Genomic DNA, 8,578 nt, shown 5'->3' with positions numbered 1-8,578 from the left:
GGTTTAACGTGATTTTTTTCTTGGAACTATTTGAATCCGAATTCCTCTCACCTCTCAAAAGATTTGTTAAAGGTTTTGCTACCTTAGCGAAATCTTTCACGAATCTCCTGTAGTATCCTACCATGCCTAAGAATCCTCTTAGTTGTTTGAGGTCTTTAGGTTCTGGATAGTTTTTAATTACTTCATTTTTTTTCTCATTTGGTTTAATTCCATTGTCGGCAATTACATATCCTAAAAATTCAATCGAGTTATGTAAAAATTCAGATTTGTCCAATTGGACTTTGAGGTTGGCATTTTTTAGAGTTTGTAGGACAACTTTCAAGTTTTGATTGTGTTCTTCTAAATTTTTCCCAAACACAATAACGTCGTCAATATAGACATAACAACGTTTTCCAATTTCTTCTCGAAGGACATCATTCATAGCTCTCTGAAAGATCGCAGGAGCGTTTTTAAGGCCAAATGGCATACGAAGGAACTCGTATTTGCCATAGTTGACAGAAAAAGCAGTTTTTTCAATGTCCTTTGGGTTCATCTTAATTTGATGAAAACCAGAAGCTAAGTCCAAAGTAGTAAAGTATTTGTTCCCTCCAAGTTGGTCATGAATGTTGGATATTTCCGGCATCGGATATTTATCAGATACCGTTTTTTGATTTAATTTCCTATAGTCTATGACCAGTCTAAATTTTTTCTCTCCGGAGGCATCCATTTTTTTGGGTACAATCCATACCGGAGAATTCCATGGTGATCTAGATGGTCTAATTACACCAGAATTAATTAGTTTTAACATTTGCTTGTCCACCTTATCTTTGTACGCCATAGGGTATGGGTATGATTTTTGGTAAATAGGTAAATCATCGATGGTACGAATGTCACATTTAACATTTGTAGTACACGACAGGGTATCATCCGGATCGTGGAAAATTTCTTGGAATTGTTCTAAAATTGGGACAAGTTCTGACACTTCTTGCTTTGTAAGGTGTTTAAGTCGCAATTTTTCAGTAACAAGTGCCGAATTGATTTTTCGTGGCATTGGCGAGGGTTTATAAAAATGAATTGGAATATTCAGCGTATAGCCTTTGCCAAAAACTTGTAGTACTTCTTGATTAGATATTAGATTGAAAGCGTTATTGAAAATAATGCCTGTTCCAATGATTCCGTCAAAAAATGTATGGAAATCAAAAATGGAAAATTCGAAAGTGTCCTTAATTACTGGTTCAAATATTGGAAGATGAGTTACTTCTGAAATAACGTTTTTTCCAGTTACTCCTTTTACAGTTTGTTCTGGAATTTTCAATATATTAGTTCTACTATTATATGCCCATTTTTTTGAAATTATATTAATATTGGCTCCACAATCAACTAGTAATTTTATATCGCCTTTAGTTGTAGGTATTTTTATATATGGAAGTGGGGAAATAGGTTTCAGTTGTACCATTTTGTTACCCAATGAGTTTTTTCTAAAAAATTATTTTCATGTGAACTTGCATTTTCTTCTTTATCTGTGTTTCTTAAATCTAGATTCGCCAAGGATTCCAAATTCTCTTCATAATCAAAATAGTTTTGATTTGATTGAGATTGTTTATCGTACCACTGTTGGTACTCTGCGGAATTGGCGGTTTTCTCTAATGTGTGTGCTGTTCGCTTGGGTTGAGGGTCATGAACTCTCATAGAGTCACTTGCCCTTCGGCGTTGGGCTACTGGCCGATTGCCATAATTAATATTATGAGTCCGAATAGTACTCGTGTCCATAGGTTCAGGACGAGGTTGAGCCTGAGCAAAAGTCCTATTTGGAGCAAAAACATTCCTTTGAGCTTGTGGAATAAAATTTCGATGATAATGACGCGGTGGAGCTTGTGGGTGTGGTCTTTGTGGAAAGTGTTGAATTTGCCGAGGGGGTAGTGGCGGTTTATCATGATAATTTCTAGGAAACACCGGCGGTGCATTGTGCTGCCTTGGTGCTGCTGATGGAATGGGGTGCCAACTTGCGATGCCTACTGGGGCATTTCGTGCGTCTAAATTTAGATAATCAACACAATAACTGTATGCCTGTGCCAAGCTTTGCGGTCTAAAATTTTTGCAAAACCTGGAGAGTGGATCTCCAAGTCCCCTAATAAAAGTATCCAATGCTATTTGGTTATACAATTTCATCAAAATAATTTCATTACCACGCCACTGGTCATCCATCGAGATGGCTGAGCTTATAAGGGTGACAAGCTCCCTTACTCTAGAGTAATAGCTCTCGATGCTTTCCTGCTTGTTCCTGCTCAAAGATTTAAGCTGGTTGTCGAGGGTCATAAGGTCCCTCTTATCAGCGTAATAAAGTTTCAGAACTTCTTTAATATTTTCCCATTGTGTGGGGGTGTTGCTGGTTATGAGCGCATTATTGGCCTCACCTTTTATCTTCCTACGGATGGTTTTGATTAACAGGTGATACTGAAATGTATCCCTTAAATCGTCGAAAAGTTCAAGAACGTCTTCGACGTCCAGCATCCACGAGCTTAAATCTCTCGGATTGCCATTAAAATCAGGTAAATCCCTTACAACTTGAGGGATTTTACCGCGATCTTCAAAACTAATATTCCTATCAACTTGGAATCGGTTATTTTGGCTAGCGGGCCCCGGGTTTGGAACCGAAAGCCGTGGTGGCCTAAGAATCTGGCTAGGTTCCACCATCTCAATAAAAAATAAATATTTTATCGTTATTACACTCGCGGTTCACTATCGCTGTTGCTGTTTGATCGTTATTACACTCGCGGTTCACTATCGCTGTTGCGTCGCGTCGCGGGGAGGTTTTTTTTTTTGTTTTTGTTTGGATTAGTTTGTTCACTTTGTGATATTATAGCAGGTCGCTTACGGTTGGTCCGGGCTTGCTGCTGTGTTATTAGTATGCGATTTCGCGTTTATAAGGTTTTAATTATTTTCAAAAGATTTTTAGTTTGTTTCAACTTTGGTTTAGTAAATCACTTTGTGATATTTTAGCAGGTCGCTTACGGTTGGTCCGGGCTTGCTGCTGTGTTATTAGTAGGCGATTTCGCGTTTATAACGTTTTAATTTTACTTAAAATTATTTCTTTCATGAAAGTTATACTTACAGGAAGTACAATAAAGTACTGCGGGACATCGCTTAGATCCTTTTGGTCCTATTTAGTTTGTCCGGGTTGGTTCCTTTTTTCCAGCGTGCGTCTTTGCCTTCCTTCGGGGACGCAAGTCGATCGGCTTGGCGATGATGGAGCTGGGTCCGGTCCTCGAAGTCCTACTCGGTGGCTCAGGGCAGCTTCGCTTACTAACTTAGTTTTGCTAAGTTTTGGGCTTATCCTTTTACTGGAAGATGGTCCCGACTTTCGGGCGCCAGTTATGAGTTTTCGGCTGTGATATACTTTTTAAAAAAGCAACTATCAATCTGACGGTCAACCAAAAACTGAACTGGTCAATCAATTTTTATTTCTATTTATGTCAATCGCATACATATTTTTCTTACTACTAATGATACGGTTTTCCCACGCGCCGATAGCGTCAGCATAGAATGTGTCTCTGGATACGCGCAGCTAGCGTCAGCATAAAATGTGCCTCTTGATCCCGATGCGTCGCTGGATTTCTTCTGTCGTATGATTTAGGCTGGCTTAGATTGAAATGGTGATAACTTACATAAACATCCTGGCAAGTGACGTAGGCTTCGTTTACCTTTTTACTTTTTGAGTAACGAGTTATGTAATACCTAGCAGGGCTCGGCATCGTCGAAAGGAAAGAATGAAATTGAAATTTCCCTTTATTCGACTCACTCCAACAAATTTCAATTTCGAGCAGTTCACTGTCATTACTCGAATGAAAGTGAATCCTCTCATATTCACTGCTCGGGTGAAAGAAAGACATTCAAAAGTCAGCAGAAGAGAATTTCAATGATGCTTGAAACTGCCCGCAATCAGTAGTCATCAATTTCGACGTCAAACGAGACTTTCAATGCAGCAAAACAGACAGCAAATAGCATACACACAACACACACACACACACACACACACACACACACACACACACACACACACACACACACACACACACACACACACACACACACACACACACACACACACACACACACACACCAGTCGCGTGGCAACAGATTTCTTGATGTGCCTCGTGCGATTGTTCGTATTTTTGTTGATGCGTCTACCGGCCGTGTCGGCCTGGCACCATGTGCGTCTTCAAGCAATTGTTGGTATTTTTTGTAGGTGCGTCCGGCCGTGTCGGCCCGACACCGTGTGCATCTTCAAGCAATTGTTGGTGTCTTCCTTGGGCGCCAGCAAATTGTTGGTGTATATTGTTGTTTTACAGCCGGCATCGGCCGGCTTTGTTTTCGGAGGTATGCGAGTATACGCAATGAAACTTTCACTGAAAGGGATATGCTCGAATTTCGTTTTGAAATGAAATTGACGATTGCCAGTTTCGAACGAAGGAGACCGAGGTGAAAGCGGAGTGAAATTAGCGTTTGCCGAATGTGAAGAGAAGCTGCTGTGAGAGGGAATTGACAGTGAAGCTCTTTCGAATGACGCGTTTTGTGCTCATTTTTGAGTGACGATTGACGATTGAAAGTGAAATTGCCAGGGCCTGATACCTAGTGTGCGTGTTTGTTCATCACTTTCTTTGTACCACATTGCTGCTATTAGGATATATTGATAGTTCTACACGAACACCACCTTAGCAGGAGGCCTCAGCCATAACCTCAAACCATGGAAGAATTGAATCGATTTTTGAGAAGGGCGCACGATAAACGCGGTTTTCCTGTACTTATATCGACAAATTCGTCCTGTGGAAAAGCGATACATAGATGTTCGTGTTTTGATTTTTTTGGGTAATCAGGGTCGCCAAGTGCATTGATATTTCGAAAATGATTATATTTTTTTTTGATTGATTGATTTTCATGAGTACTGAGAATTTGCAACTTTCCCGTATTCGAATGTGAAATTAAACGCATCATTTATCGGAACGAAATTACAACATACTGTATCGCACACTTAAACGATTTAGAGAATTATGTGGATATGTTTAAAATAACCAGAGCATGTAGGCGATTATTTTCAAAGTTAGCATAGACAAGACTTTCATTAATTTACTGCTGTAACAGTGGATGATTTTGCATTCGTTAAGAAGTTAGAAACAACGCTTTTTTAATTTTCCAAGCAGTACATGAGAATATATTTCAGATGTTTTGAAATCACCTTGAAAATTCATTAGCAAAAGATGGCTTATCCTCTTCCATTTAGGGATGCCCCGTAATGAATTCAAACGTTAAGCTGTTGATAGATTAAAAAAAAAATCAAATCAGAAATATTATAATTAGTTTAAAACAAACGAATACTGATTTTAGTAACGCGCCTAGCATTAATGGTGAGGCCGCCAGCAAATCAAAATTTGAGGTTATGACTGAGGCCAATTGTTCCCCAATACTATCGTCCGTATATACCCTTATAGGCGTGAGGAGTGAGATTTATCGAATAGGCGGGAGACAGTAGAACGTAAACAATAGCTTCGTTCAACGGTTGGTAAAAATAGGTTTCAACTGGTTTCTGTCAACTGGTAGGTGTTCAACGAGCCAATGTTTTGGTCAAAACTAGTCAGGTCGTTGTTCAATGGAGCAAGTTGAAACTAGTCGAAACCAATCCAGCTCGGCAGTAGGATTCGTTTCGACCTGGTAGAAATCGGTCGAAGTCAATTGGAAAGAGAAAAATGATCAACTGTCAATCCATTTCTACTTGTTTCGACCCGTTTCGACTAGACTTCATTGAACAGACATAATAGTACCGAAAATATCAATGGTTTTTCAAAACGGTTTGGAGTTTAGGAAGTTCTTTGCACAATAGCAGATTGTTTTTGAGTGATTCTAAGAGCTTGCTCTGAATTTACTAAGGTAGGCCATTGCAATTAAATGGAGTGTGTGCATATCTAACCAAAGACATTAAATCTTGCACTAAATGCGCAATCGGATACTGCAGGCACTTTTCTCTCGAAAGTACACGAATGCTACATTGCTGTGCTGATCAGAGGTGAGAAAGTTAAGAAACCTGCATTGTAACTGAGTTTTCAACAATTTTCATAATTTTTAACAGTTCTTACTAAAAGAACACGCAGATCACGGTTAGTTATGTTTGATAAACTAACCGTGGTTTAACACTTCATAAACAATTTTAAAAAGTAATATCGAAACATTGATGAGTGATAACTTTCGTAACATTGGAAATAACGTCTTCAAACCTGTTCAGTTTTATTGTTCGAATTAAAATACGACAATTTTACTGCTCCACCATCATCAAGTTCATCAACAATTCGTCAAAACAAGTTTTCAATGCTGTTTGAAAATAACCGACACAAAAACGCCGAGGAGCATTCAAATAAAGGAAAAAGGATAAAATAAAAAAAAACGCTTTTGTTATTTTCTTAAATATTTAACCAAACATTAGGTCGAATATTCGGATCACCACAGAGAACAGACGTACAAGCTAGCCGAAACTTGTGTAAAATTTCCAACGACCGTTTTGGACCATTTTTTGTTTTTTGGCTGGGCCACCAGATGTCTCCAAGCACACCTCAGAGAACTGTCAAAACCAAACTGAGAATCAAAAAAAAATTTTGGTAAATTTTGAACAGGTCGTGTGAACTGTTTGGCATGTTTCAAGAAAATAGCTGTTAAAGTTGCGTAACACTTTCGTCACGTTGCATAATGGAAAAATATCTTAAAAGTTATTAGCTATTTTGTTCAAGCTAGAAGTACTGAATTTTGGACAATGGGATGCTAAAAACTTGCTTGAAAGTAATCCGCTCTGAGATGTCTTGAACCAGTTCTGATGGGTAAGGCTAATCGTCAAGAATGTTCTTAATTGACTGGATATAGCCGATTCGTCCTCTAACGATAACCGTTCAAGAAGTGCAAAAACTTATTCCAAAACTGTTAGTTATTTTGCCTGCATTAGAAGTGCAAAATTAAAAGAAGTGAAATTCTGTCCAGTCAAAAGTAACTCTTATTGCATTTATCTAGCAATAAACTGAACCCGTCTATTTTATAGCGGCATTAGTTTAACAATTAATTCCTATACGATTATGCCTTTTTGAAAATCCAAATTTGAAAATTTGATCTGTAACTTTTGAACGGCGCAATAGATGGCAATATTTCAGGTCAATTTTAAACGTATTTTTTTGGATGACAGTATTTGAAATTTAAACACTTTTTTGAAGATTTTTTGTTTGAGCTTGTACGTCTGTTCTCTGTGGTATCACTGAACAGTATAAACTCACTTATTCGCTATCCGCTCGGGGCTTATATACTACCATTCAGTTCAATTCCAAAATTTTCAAAAAAAATCCTTTACAGAATTGACCACACAGTACATATTTTTTCGAAATTCGAAATTACACTATAGCTGGTGTCCTCTCAGGGCTGTTTTAAATCTTCCGCCTTATTCCTGAGAGTTTGTGTTTCCTTGAAGGTTCTTGCCCTTTTACCCTTTTACTACAAGTGCTTTTTAAAAAGCCCTGAAATCTAGATACATCAAGGCTTTTGGGAGTATTTTACTACAGTCACTTTCATTGAATATGGGTGCTGGGGGTCATCGGCATGCCATTTTGGACAAAATAATCACAAGGCGTCTGCCTTGTGATTATTTTGTCTAAATTTTTTCCCTTTGAAAAGTCACGTTATGTCGGAGAACGTTCACATAACCCATCTTGAGTCTACAACTCTATGATTTTGTTTTTACAGTTAGAAAATCACATTGACCTAGCTGGGTCAGTGTTGAACAGTAGTGTGCATTTTTGCTTTGAAGATTAAAGATCTTTTATTTTCCATTGAGTATTCAAGATTCAAGAAACAGATTCGATTTGTTGGAAGCTAAGATCTCTGAAACGGCTTACATGCCAAAAATTTAAACTAACCTTAACACAACAATTTTTAATTTTTTGGTTTTTAAGCTTTTTTTAAGCTTTTAAGCTGTTTTATCCATTCTATTAAGTTGTATATGTACTCTAAAAATCATAATTTTAATTGAAATTACATCGTTTTTGTAAACCCCAATAAATTGTCTCGATGGTATCTTATTTAGTATGTTTTTACATAGTTTAAACTTCTTTGGTACTGGAATTTTATTCAGTTCTAGAAACACTCTATCATTCAATACAAAAACTTGCTGGTAACACCACACATCTTCCCACATACATACATACCTACTATAAGCTGGTAACGAGCAAAACTAGCCTAGAAAAGATCAACGTTATATTTGCACATGATCCACTTTTTCTCTTTCCCAACCTAACATATGCTCACACTGACGACGGTATTGCTCTACTCATTCGCACATTGGATGGACTTTTCCTTCCCAGCCTGGAGGTAAATAAACCAACTCTATTGCATTGACATTTTCAGCAAAAAAAAACCACAGAATGACGACAAGATTTCCCTTTTCCCTACTTTCTTTCAATAAGCTGTGTGGCATCTGTGCTAGATCTTTTTTTAAGAACTTGAAAAGCTGCCATTATCAACTTTTCTCCCTCCATTCGAGAAAAGAGAGTAAAACACAAATCAAAGTGACCAAGAA

Source organism: Uranotaenia lowii, chromosome 2 (assembly GCF_029784155.1).
Source record: "Uranotaenia lowii strain MFRU-FL chromosome 2, ASM2978415v1, whole genome shotgun sequence".
NCBI lineage: Eukaryota > Metazoa > Arthropoda > Insecta > Diptera > Culicidae > Uranotaenia > Uranotaenia lowii.
This window is presented reverse-complemented; position numbering follows the sequence as displayed.